The sequence below is a fragment of the Bison bison genome, unplaced genomic scaffold (genome assembly GCF_000754665.1).
Source record: "Bison bison bison isolate TAMUID 2011002044 unplaced genomic scaffold, Bison_UMD1.0 scf7180017864368, whole genome shotgun sequence".
In the NCBI taxonomy this organism is placed as follows: Eukaryota; Metazoa; Chordata; class Mammalia; order Artiodactyla; family Bovidae; genus Bison; species Bison bison.
Window position 1 is genome coordinate 4,193,836 of NW_011494940.1, and position 16,920 is coordinate 4,210,755.

General features: G+C 38.0%; 1 protein-coding gene across 3 annotated transcripts in view; it reads right to left on the reverse strand.

Moving 5' to 3' along the window:
• GRIK1 (glutamate receptor, ionotropic, kainate 1) overlaps positions 1–16,920 on the reverse strand; it is a 473,915-nt gene that overhangs the window by 456,338 nt on the left and 657 nt on the right. The window lies entirely within an intron of this gene.

Sequence of the window (16,920 nt, forward strand, 5' to 3'; positions counted from 1 at the left end):
TGCAGATTTATAAAATGTAATGCTATTTAAATGGTCATAAATGGATACACAATGTGACATTTTTTTCTCTTTCAAAGGCCCTGAAGAAGTCACCCCATCCATTCCTGAATATTACTTTTCAGTAGAAATGCCAGTTTCTAGCTTTTCTCAGACAGCTGTAATGGGGAAAATTCTACTTCTGTCTAATTTTGTATGTATTGCATTCACATTAATATTTGATGGAGAGGAAACTAGATAATGATTGCAAAAATAAAACTTTGGCAATGATAAACAAGTGAAATAGAAGGAAGCTGCCATTAGTTCAATTTGTAGCTCACCTTGTCATTTCACAGAAGTGACAGGAATCTTTAGTTTTATCAAATTATTTTTCAGCTCAAAGTGTAGTAGTATGGGTTTAGAAATAAAATATGTCATGAGGTTTTAATGAGTGTTTCCTTTCTCCCAGAAAAAAAGGTGAGAAAGTTTTAAAATTTAAAGTTTTCTTCAAGAGCCACAGAGAAAGATCAAAAACCTGAAACCAAAATCACACAATGTTTCAGGTTTTGCTGGCTTGTTTTTAAATTTGAAAATCATTGCAGTGCTTCAGCATATAGAATCTAATGAAATTTGGACAAATTTGACTTTTGGGACACAGACTGAAAAACAAGATTTGAAGTTGTTTCTCTTCACCCTTGTAGAAGCAATGGTCCTATACCATGAAATAGGCTTTTCTGGAAAAGATGATTAGAGTTATAAAGGAGTATTTGAAAGGTTCAGAGAAGAAATGAAACATGTAAACTTTATTCGTGACCAGTATATGCCAAGCAAATTCTAATTAAAACCAAAAATAGCAAAAAGCACAACAGATAAACAATTATAAAACAAAATCTAAGAAAACAAGATACTCCAAAAGTTGGTAAATTATTTTCTGAACAGTAGATATATATGTACATATGTATGTATATATATTGTCCTGAAACAGTGACCTCATGAGACAAGTTTTATTCTGTGTTTGCTGTGAGAAAAATAAAAGGGGGCTAAGATCAACTGCTCTGAAACCCAAATCATCTTGGTGGACAGATTATACTGAATATATTATTGGCTTATAGATGACCATATAGCAGGTCAGTGTGTGTACAATTCCCATTCACCTGAAAAACACATTATTTACATTTGATGTCTCAAAGAGATTTATGCTTCCTTCCTTCCTTACTCCTATTTTTTTTTCTTTTCATAACTCTGATCAATGCTTGATGATGTTTGCAGCCTTGTCCTCCAGCACAGACAAATACATTGTAATTCAATGTGATAAACTCAGAAGGGTTTTCTGAATAAAACTTTGGTCCAGGTGTTTTGGTCTTAAGGAGGTGTCTTGTTTAGGTTTCCTAATTTCATAGAAAGGTCTCATTCATACCTTCTGGTTTGTATGATTCTGCTTTCCACCAGGAACACATACTTTGCCACAATCTGCTCTCCCTGCTGCTCACCTTCCAATAAAGCTCAGACTCAAGGGTCAATAGTAATGGATAATTGTGAAGTGATATGCGACTCCAGTGTTCTTGCCTGGAGAATCCCATGGACAGAGGAGCCTGGTGGGCTTCTGTCTCTGGGGTCGCACAGAGTCGGACACGACTGAAGCGACTTAGCAGCAGCAGCAGCATGCAGTCCATCCATTCCCCTGATATTACAAATTTCCATCTTGGATCAAACCACACTACTTGAAATTTCCATTCCAGGATGTTTGACAGAATTATTTTTGTTATTATTTGGTATATGGTCATAGAGCTATACTGAGCACTTTATAACAAACAAATGAATGGAATGCACTATTTCACCATGAAAATGGTATCAACAACATGACATCATTTCCCTTCATGAAGATCATAGGATATATTTCTTTCATATTTTGTAATGTAAAAACCTTTAATTTGTCTAAGCTACTGTACTCTGGGACTTTGTGATTTGTCCTGTTTCCCTTCTTACTTCAGCTACAAGAAAGCTCAGATAAAGCATTCTGGTCCAGTTTTGGCATCTTTTCAAGGACATTGCCCCTGCTTTGTTTTATTTCACCCTTACCTCCTCTTCACTATTGTATTTTTATCAGGTTATAATATATGCCTTTCTGTAAGCCTTTGAAATAATTTTGTAAGACAAGCTATAAATATGAGAATGAACAAATGAATAGGCAAACAATGGGAAATGTGAAAAAACATAAATTAAAACTTTATCCTCTGAAAGGAAAAGAAAAGGTCAAATGCTACTCTCAGAATCCAGAAGTCAATTTGAAAGATTACTTTATATGAAACAAAAGGCAGTGTAGACCTCAGGAATGGTACAGCAAATTTATTTTAATATCCTCTCCAGGAATTGTTTACTGAATTTGTTTTTTATAAGCATCACATTAATTACTCATTCCACCTCCCTTTCCGATATCTGATATAGAGCTGGGAAGATGAATCTCAAAGTTCCACACCATAGCCTGCCTTTGTGATTTTTCATGATATTTCAAAAAGTCAGCAATAGATACTACCCTAGACAGTCATCCCTTGTATGCTCATGCATTAAATCTAACCAAAGGCTAAGGTCACTTAAATTAAAGAAGCAAATCATACTGTTGGTACTTCACTAGTGGCTCAGATGATAAAGAATCTGCCTGCAATGCAGGAGACCTGAGTTCAATCCTTGGGTCGGGAAGATCCCCTGGAGAAGGGAATGGCAACTCACTTCATTATTCATGCCTGGAAAATTCCATGGACAGAGAAGGCTTGTGGGCTACAGTCCATGGGGTCACCAAGAGGTGGACATGACTGAGCGACTAACACTTTCAGCTTTCATTAATGTTAGTAATAATGCTAATTATTCATTTGTAATTGTTCTTTCTAGTTTTTTTTTTTTTTTTTGGAAGAGTCTTATCAGAAATGAAGACTCGCCTGTAACCCAAATAAATGTAAGACAAGTTGACCAGAAATGCTTGGATCACACAAAGTCGGGAAAAAAAAAATCTAATGATATGTTAGATTTTTAACATATTTAAAATTTAACAGCTTTTTGTTAAGATTTCTCTATTGATATTTTTCCCACATGTCAGAATTTCTCTGGATTTTACTCTTTCAGTAGTTATCACCACCTGGACTGTATACTTCACCTCCATTTCTCTGGTCTACCTTCTCCTTTGATACACATCTCAAAACATAACTTCTCAGAGCATCCAGATTTAAAGACACCACACTGATAGTTCTATGACCCATGTATTCTGGAACTTCTGTGTATTTTACTGGTTGATTACAATACTTCATTGATTTAAGTATAGATCTTTAACAAATCTCAAATGAGTTGAATGAGAAAAACAAAGTTGCAATAAAGTATCATTGAGATTCAGGCTGGGCTACTTTTATTTCTGGGATCTCAAAGCTCTCTTTTATTAAATGAGAAAGTTGGGTGTTACGGTCTTTGAAGTCTCTGCCTTAAGTACTATTATTTTAAATTTATTTATACATGTATGTATATGAATTTTATTTGTATATATGTCACATGAAAAATGTTTTTATATTTATATGCTTTTTATAGCCTGTTGAAAGGAACTTCTGGGTCTGATTTCCATTTACCTTTTGGCTATGCAGCAAAAGCAAAACATTTTGGCTATGTATCCTGGAAGAGGATACTGCATGTATTAAACTGCTGCTGCTAAGTCGCTTCAGTCATGTCCGACTCTGTGAGACCCCATAGACGACAGCCCACCAGGCTCCCCCGTCCCTGGGATTCTCCAGGCAAGAACACTGGAGTGGCTTGCCATTTCCTTCTCCAATGTGTGAAAGTGAAAAGTGAAAGTGAAGTCGCTCAGTCGTGTCCGACTCTTAGCGATCCCATGGATTGGAGCCTACCAGGCCCCTCTGTCCATAGGATTTTCCAGGCAAGAGTACTGGAGTGGGGGTGCCATTGCCTTCTCCGAAATATTAAACTAGTAATAACCAATTCTTTACAACATTTTGGGGTGTTTCCTACTAAATCATTTTCTTCCTTAAGATATTTATTTTGTACCTTAATATGGATTCTTTTCTGACAAATGATCCTAGATGTAGCAAAAGTATTATCAGCCCTATTGTGTTAATTGGGCCCTGTGCTCAATTGTGTCCAACTCTTTGCGACCCTGTGGCTGTAGCCTGCCAGGCTCCTCTGTCAATGGGAATTTTCAGGCAAGAATACTGGAATGGGTGCCATTTCCTACTGTAGGAAAGCTTCCTGACTCAGGGACCAAACCTGAGTCTCTTGTATCTCCTGAATTGGCAGGCAGATTCTTTGCCACTAGCACCACCTTGATGTCATTAAATCTTGATGTTCAATCTGACCAATAGGGATATTCCCATAGGTCACTGAATAGATGTTTCAAAAGCCCTTGTAGCCTAAGAACATTTGTCATGGTCATGATCCCTATGCCCCCCCTCTCTACTTTTCTCTCTGTCTCCCACCACCACCAGTCATAAACAGGGTGTTTATCACCCTTGGGGCCTTCCTGGTAGCTCAGTTGGTAAAGAATCCCCTGAAATGCAAGAAACCCCTGTTCAGTTCCTGGGTTGGGATGTTCCCCTGGAGAAGGGATACATTATCCACTCCAGTATTCTTGGGTTTCCCTGGTGACTCAGATGGTAAAGAATTCACCTGCAATGCAGGAGACCTGGGTTCATACTTGGTTGGGAAGATCTCTTGGAGGAGGGTATGCAACCCACTCCAGAATTCTTGCCTGGAGAATCCCCCTGAACAGAGGAGCCTGGCAGGCTACAGTCCATGGGGTCACAAAGAGTCAGACACGACTGAGCAACTAAGCAGAGCACAGCACATCACCATTACCCTTTCCAAGTTATTTTGAAATGCAGTAATTAGCTTCATTCATGATATTTCTCCAGGTCAAATAAACAAAGCATATAGAAAAACCTAAACTGGAATTTTAATATATATTTAGGCATTTATACACGACTGTATGTATATTCAGAGAGGGCAATGGCACCCCACTCCAGTACTCTTGCCTGGAAAATCCCATGGACAGAGGAGCCTGGTAGGCTCCAGTTCATGGGGTCGCTAAGAGTCGGACACGACTGAGCGACTTCACTTTCACTTTTCATTTTCATGCATTGGAGAAGGAAATGGCAAGCCACTCCAGTGTTCTTGCCTGGAGAATCCCAGGGACAGAGAAGCCTAGCGGGCTGCCATCTATGGGGTCGCACAGAGTCGGACACGACTGAAGCAACTTATAAGCATATGTATATTATATATAGTAATATATATAATATATGTGGTAATGTGTGGGTATGTATATGCAATACATTAATATATACTAATTATATAATTATGATATAACACATACCATATAATAATTAGAGAGGCCTTAAAAACCTAGACTTTCTTTTGCAAAATGCAGAAAACTGAAATGTACAAAGTTTGCTTTTATTGTTGCTTCTTTTGTTATCTTAATTTTTGAAACAGCTATAAAATATAGTTTAAACATAGTTTTAAAAATAGTTTCAAATCATAGTTTAAACATATTTTAAAAAATCACCCTAGTGCTTAAAGCTTCAACATTAGAGTTCAGATAAATGTGTGGCACTCTATGAATCCAGATCTGTTTCCCCTCTTTGCAGGATGGAAAGTTCGAGTTAAGACAGGCAGTCAGTAGAACCCCTGGGATCTGAGGTACACAGACCCACATACAGTTGTGTTCTCTGTGAGTACAATCTGCACGTTTTGCAGTTTGAGGTGGTACATAAATGAGAATGGAGATGGAGACATTGTGTTCTTGAACAGAAAGGGCCTGAGATAATTGGGGCCTGGAGATAACTTGAGGCTGATTGCTGCTATGTGAACCATGGATTTCTCCTTAATGAGGTGCTGGGTAAACAGCCCACTTCAGAAATCAGACAGAGAACTGCTGCGTCTCAAAGGGTGAAAGTGAACCACGGTGGGCTCTCCGATTGCGGTTGTGGGCAGTGGATGCCTGGAGTTAGAGGTCAGTACCTGGGTTCAGACAGAATCATCACATCACAGTGGATGTCTTGGACAAACAACAGCAAACTCATCTCCCTGAAGGACACGGAGGGGTCTTTGGTCTATGCAGAGAAAAGGAAGAAAGGAGAGCTCTTGAAATTTACATTTTAAATTGAAAGTGAAACCTTGCTGTGGTCCTGGTGGATACAGGGGCTTGTGTGCCTAGTCAGGTTTAATTTCAGGGAAATGAACAAAGTCCCATTTCCACACATGTGATGCCGATGCCGTGGCTCTAAGTGCTAAGTACAAAGGTGTTGCATATCCTCCTGAGGTTTCTCAGTTCAGACCAATGACAATAAAGCAGAACCAACACTGTAGAGGGAACTGAGGGCGAGGCTGGGGGTAACCGTTGCGCCCATGTCCTTTGTTTACCACCGGCTTCCTCAACCAAGGAAATGGGCTTATTTAAAGGTTAGGAGACGTGGCCAAGCTAGCAATCACCAGAACTGGAAACATTCTCATTTTGGTGAGCTTTGCACTCTGTCAAACTGCATGCAAAGGGACTGCTAGAATAATCTAGAAAGTACGGAATGATGACTTTAACCATTCATTTTTAAATTAGGCAAGGACAAGTAATAGGAATCTAAATTAAAAAAAAAAATTTCACCTGTAACTCACCGTATTCACAAAACAAATGGACTTTCTTTTTCCACCTTAATTCTTCGAGTTATCTATAAGCAAGGATGAAATGTAAACATTCCCAATCCAAGATATGTAAAATCATACACTACATCTTATGCAGTTTTCATTTTAAGGCCTACATTTTACCATAAGGTTTACATTTAATAGATCCTTCTTTCTTGAGTTTCAACTATTCCTTTCTTAACCATTCCTTCCTGTTGATTTAGTTGATTTACAATCATTTATAAAGGTTCTTGCCAATTCGGTAAGCTTGTATAAAAACAGCCTTAGAGTTCAAATATATCCTGAATTAAAAGAAACACACACTGCCCAGAATTCAAAAGGTAAATGAATATTGTCCTTTAGACTCAAAAGATAGAGCTCTCTGACTAGTCTGTTTTTAGGAGATACAGTAACATCTTATACAATATAAACATAGGCAGGTCATCAGAATGCAGCTTCTGTTTATGGTTCCCCAAAGTATGCAATCCAACAGTTTAGAGGTTTAAATTTTTTTAAAAAAGAAAAGCTTTAAAAGTTGTAATTGAGTCTTCACAATGAAAAAGAAAAACATTTGATTTTTGCCATCCTTTCCCCAATTTGAATTATAAAGTACTGGCCCTGGGAATTAAGTATTGATTTTTAAAGACATATTTAGACAGTTTTGCTAAGAAAAGGAACCATGCAAATGGTTTGCTATGAGAATTCATCCTAAGACATCCACACTTACAGCCTCTAGCAGAGTATGTCACAATGCTTGAATCAATATTCAAAGTTAAATTTTGTTTAATTAAGTACAAAAAGTACAGAATTGCTGAAAACCTAGATGCTAATAGATTGAAACAGCTAATGCCTGATTTTCTATAAACTCATAGAAGAATTCTAAAGAGGACATACAAGCATCACATTTTATCAATAGCAATTTTTATATAAAGTTTATTTCCTTAATGATTTTTCTGATATTATATTCTGTTGTAGTTATTTTAATGATACTCTAGAAAACTATGTGGCATATTCTATGGAATTGACAATCGGTTTTCTATTTTCCTTGATGCAATTAGTTATAGACTTTTCTGTACTACAGAGTAGGTAGGAACAGTTATAGCAGAAGAGATCTTGATATGGGTTACGGGTTTTTTTTTTTTTTTTAATAGACTTTACATATTTATTTTTTAGAACAGTTTTAGACTTACATTCAGAGAAATTCTCATATGTTCCACATCTAGTTTTTCCTATTATTCACAACTTTATATGTGCATAGTGCATTTAAAATTAATGAAACAGGGAGGAGGGTTCAGGATGGGGAACACATGTATACCTGTGGCAGATTCATTTCAATATTTGGCAAAACCAATACAATATTGTAAAGTTTAAAAATAAAATAAAATTTAAAAAAATAAGAAAAGTTAGAAAAAAACAAAAAAAATAAAATTAATGAAAGTATTGATACACTATTATTAAGTACAATAGTGTGCATTTTTATTCAAATGTCCTTCATTTTCACCTAATATCCTTTTTTCCTTCCAGAATCTCATTCAAAACATCCAATCACATTTATTTATCATGTCTCCTTAGACTTCTCATGGCTGTGACAATTTCTCAGATTTTGTTTATCATGACCTTGAAAGTGTTGGCAAGTATTGGCCACATATTTTGTAGAATGCCTTCTATTGCTATTGATCTGACATTTTTCTCATGTTTAGAGTGGGGATCTGAATTTTGGAGATGAAACCCAGATAAGAAAAGTGCCATTTGCCTTATCACATCAAAGGTACATACTATCAATATGATTTATGCATAGTAACACTGACCTTGATCACTTGGCTCATTTGTTTCAGAGATATGTCTCTTCTCCCCCATTTTTTAAATTTAATCATTTATTTATATCAGTATGAATTCAAGGTCATTTATTTTATACTTTGGTTTTAACCCACGTTTGGTTAGACATGGTGAACTGGAGAGATTTAGGGTCACCAGACAGAGATGCTGAGAGGGAAGCAGAAAATCGTAATAACTTGGAGCTTTCAGAACATGACTGCCCTGGTGGCTCACGTGGTGAAGAGTCAGCCTGGAATGCAGGAGCCCCCGGTACAATACCTGGGTCCAGAAGATCCCCTGGAGGAGGAAATGGCAACCCACTCCAGTATTCTTGCCTGGAGAATTCCATGGACAGAGGAGCCTGGCAGGCTACAGTCCATGGGGTCTCAAAGAGTCAGACATGACTAAGTGACTGACACTTTATAACCCAATACTACTTTAAAAAAATGTTTGCTCAAATTATTCCATTTTTGACCTTGGGAGCCCAGTACTTGATACCTGTGAACCTTTAACACACTACCATCAGTGGGGTTTTTGGACCACTTCTTTCTCTGGTATTACAAGATACTCCATGATACTACATGATGCTCGTGTATTTTTATGTCAGTCCCAAAAGTGTCCACATCCACAAGGATGCCTGGGTGCCCGTTGTGTTCATCGCTCCTAGAGCGTCATTGTCTATTGTGAATACCAATTGGTTTATGAGTTGAGTTTTAATTGATCAAATACAGTACATGTTTCACCTTAATATAGTCTATAATCTTTGACTTGCTCAGTGAAACAAATAATGCATTTTAATATAGTTTTCATTTTGCATATTTAAGAAAAAAATAAGTGGTAGTGAACTGCCAGTCTTCAAATTGATCACTGATGACAAGAGTAATTAATCACTAGATTTCTATTAAATAAAGATAAATTCTAGTATAAAGCATACATTGGTGAGTTCCTTTTGAAACATTTTTCAGTCAGAATTTTAGTGTTAATAGGCTTTTATACATTATTTTATTTTGTGTTTTGCTTTTCCCCAATCAGCAGTTAACTAGTAATTTATCAAAAGATGTAAGATAGGCTAGTCTTTCAAAAGTATTCAGCCAACTAAGGTACCTAATAATATAGCAAAATAATTTAGAGGTTAAAAGAAAGTGCTTTTAATGCTGTATGGTATTTTTGTAAGATTGTTTTGTGGTTAATAGGAATTTACTCTTAATTTAGTCAATGTCATTGTTTCTTAAGTACATCTTGTAACTAATCTTATCTTGTATTTAATAAATATGTTAACATTACATTGTACAAAATTACATTTTAAAAACCCTTAAATTTTGAAAAAGAACAAAAAGAGAGTAAAATATCACTCAAGTCACACAGGGATTTTTATTTTTTAGTAGCTTACAAGTTACATAAATACAAAATAGCATATTTTTACCTCTTTACTATTTTCCCCTCAGGGTAAACCTGAGCTTTCCATTTGACTTGCAATTACTAATATTAGAATGTTAATGTAATTAGAGTTTAGGTTTTTCCAGTTTGATATGACAACTTGATCTCAATAGAAAATCAAGATGAGAAATTTATTTAGTTCATGTAGCTGGTGTACATTCCTTTTTATTTAAATGTTTGCATTTCTCTATGAAAATTTATCACAAAAAATCAGATACACATTTAAAAAGTATATAGTTTGAGTTTAAATATAAAAAGAACTTTAACTTACTACAAATTATATTCTTAGAAAATATATTATAAAACTGATATATTTTTTCCATTTAAAACAATGCTAAAAAAGTAAGCCTAAAAAACGAAAACAGGAAAATGGCCCCATATCACATTTTAAGCTAATAAAAATGATATACCTTCAGAATAGGCTATGTGGTTTTTAAAAATGTTTTCTTCATAATACAGAACAATCTAAACATTTTAAATCTATTCTTAAAGCTTTTTAAAAAGATATTCTGAAGTAAGGAGTGGGCAGAATTTGGGTAAGACTGAAGAAGCAGCAGGATGTGTGCTCACATGAGTTTTGATGTATATATACTGACAGTTCAATGGTCTTAATGTCCAGCGTTTCCTTAAATATGTTCTGGGTAGTATGAGTTCAGTAGGACCTTAATGGTTGTGATTTAAGTAAGGGTCTTCTGATGATTAAACTGTGGGAGATACCATATTAAACAACAACAACAAAACAGAATTCTTTGTGCAGAATTAGAAACAACCTTTAATATGTAAACCTGCCCTATGAATCTCTAAAGGAGAGCATTTCCCCATGCTTACTTAACCAGACAAATCAATTATTCTTCAGCACGAAACTCCTACCCTGTTCATTAACCAAAAGAAAGATCAGGCTGAGGAGGTACCTGCGTTAACCCTAACACAAGTCATACGTTTCACATATGATATCACTTTTCTTCTTTGCAATGAATCCATGAGTTTGTTATTATTATTTATCCTTCTATAACTAACACAATACATTAGTAATTTTCTTGAGGCCAATTAGAAAAAGGCAGTTAGAAATATGACTTCCCTTCCACTTGTAGTTCTCCACCATTCTTTCTTTGAGCTGAAATAATTTCTGGAAAATTTTAGCATATAGATAAAATATGTTACATTTTCTATGGATAATTATCTGTGAAACAATAAAAGAGGATTAAGAGGCCATAGGATAACTCACCACCACTCATATCTATCAATCAATCTCTCCTGAAAACCATTTCAATTGCTGGTACAGTCTCATTAAAAATAGTGTGTTGGCTAGATATTAGGCAACAAGGTTCCCCTCCAACTAGGTTATCTCCCTGAACCCCTTCTTATTGAGAAATTATGGGGAGTCCAATGATAATATCGGCTTTCCTTTTTGACAAATGTCTAAAGTATACTCAAATATAAATCACATTAACTTTGCTTTACGTAGTTATTGCTGAATAAGTAACAGCAACAGTTCATTTCTCTGATATTTTGACTTCAGCTTAGTTTAAACTGTTGTGTAACTGACATACACAAGTCCATTTACAATACAGTATAATTTAATGCAAGGGGCTTGAAACTTGAGATTGGAATGTCTAGCTCCAAAGCCCAGCATTCCTACTAACTAGCACTGGAATTTAGGCAAAGTCACAAAGTCTTGGCCTTCTCAAAACTGGAGATTAAAAGCCATATAGGAAAAGTACTGCAAGTCAGGTTTACACAGTATAAATATTAGACCTGTAAAATCCATTAGACCTGTAAAATCAATATTAAAGAAAAAGGTGATTTATGCAGATAATAAGGCAAAAGATCTGCTCATTTGCAGAAATACGTTCACATTATCCAGAGACTCCTTTTTTATCCTCTATCAGATAGCTTCTCCTCCAGATTTTTCTCCCAGGGTCAGTGGAGTTTTAAAGTCAGTGATGACATCAGCATGCTTTCTCAGGATGAAATCTACCTCAGGGCCAAATAGATCTTCCTAAACAGAGGCAGGGATTTCTGCTCCAGGTTTGGCAGCATGAATCCACTCTGTCTGTCCTCTGTGCATTTGAAGGCTTGGACTTACTCCATGTGGACTATGCCATGGATATAATAAACTGAAAGCAGAAGGTGAATGGAGAATTACTCTCCAAGGATAATGCTGCTGCTGCTAAGTCGCTTCAGTCGTGTCCGACTCTGTGCGACCCCATAGACGGCAGCCCACCAGGCTCCCCTGTCCCTGGGATTCTCCAGGCAAGAACACTGGAGTGGGTTGCCATTGCCTTCTCCAATGCATGAAAGTGAAAAGTGAAAGTGAAGTTGCTCAGTCATGTCTGACTCTTAGCGACCCCATGGATTGTAGCCTACCAGGCTCCTCCGTCCATGGGATTTTCCAGGCAAAAGTACTGGAGTGGGGTGCCATTGCCTTCTCCAAGAATAATATCTGACACTAAAACATTAAAAGTGTCTTCACTGAAGGCCTTATGAAAATTTTCCATGGTGACATAGATTGTAAACCATTAGAATATAAGAATCAAAGAGCCAGGTGCATTTTGTCCACTGTGGCATGCCCTGCATGTGTCTTGCTCACAGGGGTGTGTGCTTAGTTGCTTAGTTGTATCCGACTCTTTGCGACCCCATGGACTGTAGCCTGCCAGGTTCCTCTGTCCGTGGAGATTCTCCTGGCAAGGATACTGGAGTGGGTTGCCATGCCTTCCTGCAGGGGATCTTCCCAACCCAGGGATCCAACCCAAGTCTCCCACATTGCAGGGGGATTCTTTACCATCTGAGCTACAAGGGAAGCCCAGCTCATAGGTGAGGAAGCATGTAATAAATATTTGTCTGTTGAGTGAAGAATGAATATTAAAATGACAAATAATTCATTTTGTGATGGCAGAATAAAGTTGTGAGCTTTTGTACACTTCAGCAAAAATATGAATATGCAGTGTTACTTTGAACTTTGGGGATATTTATGATTAAATATTTAAAAAATAATGCTATAGTCAACTTGATGGTTGAAATAAAATACATTTGGATCTCTCTTAAGGAGATAAAAACATTTGAACAATAATATTGTCATGTAAATTTCCATTCTATTCACATATTCCACAGTATTTCTCTTTGTATACTATATTTAATTACATAATAGTAATACACTGTATTTCTATAGTGGTTTGTTTGCAAATAACAAAAAACAGTTTATTTGATCCTCCCCTGTGAAATAGGAAAAGTAGATATCATTACTACAAATTCACAGGTAAAGGGGTACAGGCTCAGAAATATTAAGTGTCAGAAACATATACCACACTACTTGTTAGGTCCCTGTTTAGAAAACAAATTTCAATGATAATAATTTTTAAAATGTTCAAAAGGACTTCCCCGGTAGCTCAGTGGTAAAGAATCTGCCTGCTGACGCAGGAGACATGGGTTTGATCCCTGGTCTGGGAAGATCAATGCTGAAGAGTAATTAATCCCGTGCAGCACAAGCTACTGAGCCTGTGCTCTGGCACCTAAGAGCCACAACCAGAGAAGCCACCGCAATGAGAAGCCGGCGCACCGCAACTAGAGAAAAGCCCACGCAGCGCCGAAGACCCAGCACAGCCAAAGAGAAATGAGCAAAAAGTAAAAATCCGTTTAACAAGTCTAAAAATTAAAAACAATTACAAAGCAACTAATAAATCCATAGACTGTTTATATCCCTTCCCTTATCTATTTTCTGTACTTTTACCAATGACATTGTGAGGTTGCAATTGCTTTAATTTGATTTTTCAGATGCAAACAAAAGCCTATGAGAGAGAATGTCTTGCTGAGACACATTTCTAGTGAGTCTTAGAGGTGTAACCCAAGCCTGTGATGTCTGACAACAACCATGTGTCAGAAAGCCTGGTGGCCCAACTCTTAACTCTTAAATGCTAAGCTAACCACCACCTCTGTGATTGGGTATGCTGAGATGATACATTAAAATATACTATGCAAATATTTAATCCTGTTACTATTGTTATTAGAAATATGCTACATCTGTCCCAGAAATTACATATGCATATAGAATTGTTTTTCTTTTTCTTTTGTCCACTACTGGTGGTACCCACCATCTACTCAAGTCACCTAGACCCAGGTCTAACTATTGGTTATCTGGCTATGTAACAGAGATGTCTGTGTGATTAACTGGCTGTTGACAAACACTGGGGTGTGAGACAGAAAGACAGGAATAACCCCAGCGTGCTCTAGAGAACTCACTGCCTCCAGTCATTATTTCTCTTCCATGCTGGCTGTTGTAGAACCTCTGAAGTATAGTTAGGAGCAATGCTTAGGACCTCTTTGCCCTATAGAACCCCCTTTATATAAATTATGTTTCAAGATTGTAAACTTTTCAACAGACATCCACAATATGCATGAAAACCATGCATAATACACATAATCAAGACCTCTCTAATTCTTAGGATGCATGAATTTTCTGTTAAATTTTATCCCTTTCATTCATTTTTTTCTCAATGGCTGAAGTTTAAGCAGACACTCTTGCAAGAAAAGTAGATGTGTAATTAATTCATCCAAGATTCAAGTGCTTCCTCACAGTGCAAAGTGCCAGACATCTATGTTTTACTTGGGGATATTTCCAGTTATTGGAACACTTGTAATACTAATGCAAGTTAATGATCAAGTGTCCCTTTTTGTTGATTGGTTGATTGGTGGGTTGGTTGGTTAGATGGTTAGTGGTTTGTTGAAAAGAGGAAGGAAAGATAAGAAGTGAAAAATAGTGTGTTTTCATTCTTCTCTTTCCTTTTCTCAACACACACAGTTGCTCAGTCCCCAACTCCTTTGATATTGCATATTCACTGTTGGACTTGACTGACATAAGAAACTCACTGTAGAGAGGTAGGTTTCCACTGAGCTAAAGCCAGTTTCCATGGTGCTGAAATGTGCGTTTAAAAGTAAGCATGGTCCTTAGGTGCCTACAGGTTGGTGTTCATGCCAAGCACAGGTCACAGAGGAGCCAGAAGAAGTAAGATGTTTGTCCTGCATATAAACAGCACCGTGCTAGCTATTTCACTTTATGCATTTTGGTTCCCATTTAGAAAAAGAAAATCTCATTATCGTGCAGCATATATTTTAAGGTTGGTGAATCACGTTGGGTTGTTTTAACTCTGAAAACTAATGTAAATGGATGAGTGTGATTGCTTGGAGCTTAGGTAAATAATCAGATCTGTGAATAGATATGTCCTAACATACTTTCACATCCCCTCCCGAAATTCCTTTAGATTTGGGTGATATAGGAGAGGAAAGTTCTTTCTTAAGATTATTGTACAGAAAGGGGAAACTGTTGGCTGGCATACCTTATTCTAGAGTGTCTAAATTTGTCTTTTTTAAGATATATAAAATATACCCAAAATACCAATTAAGTTAATGAACACTGGAAATTGTAACACACTCATTGTTTACGCTGTGTTTGTTCATAGGAGTGAACAATCCTAGAGTGTGTAGGGTTGATTGCATCCCCCTTCCCCCCAAAAAAATAAATAAAAGAGAAAAAAAAAGATTAAAAAATTTAAGGTTAAAACATAACTAAGGTGAAGAATATTTTAGCTATGAGTGGTACTTTTTGTAGAGGAATCTTTTGGGACTTCTTAAATGAACAGTCTAAATCATCCATTAAAATGTGCATTATCATAATTTAGAGAAAGATATCTGCGGTAAAAGTTAGTATTTGAGATCTTTTCTGTCCTTGAAAAACAGATCCCATGTGCCTAGAGAAAATGCATTTCAAAATAGTAAACTTCCATTTTTATTTTTTTTAAATTTTCAATGGGGATATTCAGTGACAGGAACTAGGTTCTGAATCTTTGAAAAGAGATGCGTTCATTGCAGGTCAGAATAGTTATTGAACAATTTCAGCCACTTTAGTGGCATTATGAAAGAGTGCCCTGGATGGTTCCATGCACGTTCTGTCAGTTCCTGGAAAGGGTATAAGTTAGAAGTCCTCGGAGATGAAGACCTCAGTCTTCGTGCCTACAGTGAGAAACTGGAAAAGCCGGGAGCCCCGCGTGGTGTCAAGACTTCACCTGCGGCTCTCCGCCTTCACTGGGTCTTTAAGAAGCCCAGTAGGTTGGGGGAAGAGGACCAACTGAGAACTAAAGGAATAGAAATTGGTTTTAGTGTGCCAGGGAGAGCATTAAAGTAGTCAACGAGCTTTTTCAACCCAAAAAGCCGCTCAGAAATCGCTCTGTGCCTTCACAGACCAGACCTTGGTGGCGGGTGCTGTGTGTTTAGGTCCCTGAGTCCACACGCTAGCAAAGATCCCTCTCTCCCCTGTTATTACCCCACCCTCCTTAGGCGGCCCCCGGGGTCCCTATCCTCAGTCTTCCAGTCTCCTTTTATCCCACCTTGAGACGAAAGTCCAGAGTCTTCCAGCGACTTACCCTGACGGTTTGGATCGTGCTCAGTGGCACGCAGGTGGGGCAGACTGGGGAGAGGGTGGAAAACTTAGGGGCCGGCTCGCGGCGCTAACTCGACGGTCCTCCTGACTCCTCGAGCCCTCAGCCAGAAGTCAGACCCCAACTCTGCCCTACTCTAACGGAACCCTCCAGACTCCTAGAGCAAGAACCCAACTTAAGTAAGAAAACTTGAAGGATCGGGGTGAGCAGACGCAGGGAAGAACCCGCATCCCTGGTGATCCCCAGTTCGACTCCTGAGATCTGGGCATCCCGCGGATACCCAGAGACTTGGTTGCCAGGACCCCCGGGGCGTGCATCTGGACAGCGCGATGCCTACCGAGGCGCAGAGGAGAAGCGCATCTCCCGGCCCAAACCGACCGCCTGCAGCCCCCTACACTCAGAGTAGCGAGCCGGTCCAGGCGAACCTGGATCGCTGGCTCTCTTGCCCGCGTTCCTGGAGCCCCGATTAAAAAAAAAAAGAAACCCGCCAACTGTACTCGCGGGGAAGCCCGGCACTGGCCAGGAGGGAAGCGGTGACGCGGCTTCTTTCCCGGAGCCTCGGGTGGGCACTGACCTCCACCAGCCCCCAGCTCCTGCCCCC